The following is a 2527-nucleotide window of genomic DNA, read 5'->3' on the forward strand; positions in this document are numbered from 1 at the left end:
TTATATATATGAGTATATCTATCTATATATAATTAACAAAGGGAAACAAGAGAGGGAAACAGCTCTCTGAGTTACCCTTGCTGTTCTCCAGAATTGCTGGATTTTCCGTAAATAAAGTGGAGTTGTTAAAATCTCTCATCTACTTTTCTGTTAATTAACTTAGTTGAAAGGTGGACAGACTCATTGGTCTAGCAACATATTTTGGTGACCACAAAGGGATCATTGGCTGGGTGGCTTTGTGAGTATAGACTCGCCTAGAGTCCTACCAGTCCAGGTGGACAGGTGTGACTGGGACATGCCTCCCTGCCACTCCTTACAGTGCTGCTGAAATGATTTTTTCCAGGAATAGCTGGTGTGTCCTGCTCTTGCCATCGCCTCAGATATAAAGAGATCCGTTTTACTTTTATTCAGGTGTGTGCAGGAGTTAGAGCCCCCATCTGATTGTACAAGGGGTTTGACTCCTCATCTGTGAAGGAGGCTCAAATTTCTGTGAAGCCCAGCCTTAGGGGCTCAGTTGTCTGTTCCAATGGATAATCCCTTGGGTTATGACTAGAGGTTTTACTGTAACGTGACCTGGCCTTTGTACAATAATTTTTTTTTTTTGAGACAGAGTTTCACTTTGTCACCCTCTGTAGAGTCGTATAGCATCACAGCTCATAGCAACCTCAGAGTCTTGGGCTCAAGAGATCTTGCCTCAACTTCCCAAGAATCTGGGACTACAATCATCCTCCACAAGGCCCAGCAAGGTTTTCCTATTTTTAGTAGAAGACAGGGTCTCAATCTTGTTCAGACTAGTCTAGAAATCCTAAGCTCAAGTAATCCGCCTACCTTGGCCTCCCAGAGTGATAGGTTTATAGGCATGAGCCACCTTGCCCCGCTGCAAGCTTTTATTTCTGTTCGTGTGTGTAGTATTTGTCTCTCTGTGTGTATGCACTTGGAGAAAATGTTGTTGGAATGAATTCTGTCTGATTGGGCCACCTATGGGTATTATTCTCTGACTAAAAGGAAACTAATCCTTTGGTGTAAAAAAAGAAAAGAAAAAGAAAACTAACATTCTATTGTAACATTATTTGGCCTATGTATGTTTTGGGCTCTGAGGGAAGATGGCCCTTAACAGTTCCTAAAATTATACTATTTTACAGCTTAAATTGTTTTTTCAGGCTTGGCACCCATAGCTCAGTGAGTAGGACGCTGGCCACATACACGAAGGCTGACCAGTTTGAGCCTAGCTCCAGCCTGCTAAAACAATGATAACTGGAAAAAAAAAAAAAAGCTGGGCATTGTGGTGGGTGCCTATAGTCCCAGCTACTCAGACAGCTGAGGCAAGAGAATTGCTTAACCTCAAGAGTTTGAGTTGCTGTGAGCTGTGATGTCATGGCACTCTACCAAGGGTGACATAGTGAGATTCTGTCTCAAAAAAAAAAAAAATTGTTTTTCAACAATTAGGAAAATAAAATGAAATTCCATATGTATAGCTTTTGATGTCCTTACATAATACAAAAAAAAGAAGGGAATCTTCTGATGGTTCAGAGAACAGAGGAAGAAAAGTCAGCCACTTTGGAGAAAAAGGTTATATAGTTCAGGGTGAAGATGATCACTATGAGCTGGTAAGCAAAATAGATGAGGCTGTGTGACCAATACTCCTGTGTTCCCATTAGTTACAGAAGGAAGGCTGAGAGAGTCAACCCAAGGGGAGGTGGGCTTGAAGGTAGTATCCCCATCTAAAACCCTTTGGAAACTTAGTTTGCTCAGGGAGCCACCCAGGAGCAGGTATGTTTCACTGATTTACTTTTTTTTTTTTTTTGAGATAGTCTCACTTTGTCACCCTTGGTAGAGTGCCATGGCGTCAGCTCACAGCAACTTCAAACTCTGGGCTTAAGTGATTCTCTTGCCTCATCCTCCCAAGTAGCTTAGCTGGGACTACAAATGCCCACCACAATTGTGCCCGCCTGTTTTTAGAGAGGAGGTCTCGCTCTTTCTCAGGCAATCCACCCTTCTCGCCTTCGCAAGTGCTAGGATTACAGGTGTGAGCCACTGCGCCTGGCTCCTCACTGATTTACTTTCATTTTCAATGATTTTTTTTTTACTGTATGCCCTGCTGAGGTTCAAGCTTGTTGGACTTCTAATCTACACTTTGCCTGTTCTTAGTATCTTCACTTTCCAGACAAAGTGTCTCTTTTGACTCCCTCCTTTCCAGTTTAGATCCTGACACTAGGGAGGGACAGTCTGTCCTGGCAGTGCACTTAATCTCCAGTCGGCCCTTAATATTTGCCATAAACTTCAAAAGCTTGTAAAGTGGCTTGGCGCCTGTGGTTCAAGTGGCTAAGGCGCTAGCCACATACACCTGAGGCAGAGGGTTTGAATCCAGCCTGGGCCGGCCAAAACAACAACAGCTGCAACCAAAAAATAGCAGGCGTTGTGTCGGGCGCCTGTGGTCCCAGCTACTTGGGAGGCTGAGGCAGAGGCAGGAGACTCGCTTGAGCCCAGGAGTTGGAGGTTGCTGTGAGCTGTGATGCCACGCACTCTA

This window comes from Otolemur garnettii, unplaced genomic scaffold (genome assembly GCF_000181295.1).
Source record: "Otolemur garnettii isolate 467f Iridium unplaced genomic scaffold, OtoGar3 scaffold00127, whole genome shotgun sequence".
Taxonomy (NCBI): Eukaryota; Metazoa; Chordata; class Mammalia; order Primates; family Galagidae; genus Otolemur; species Otolemur garnettii.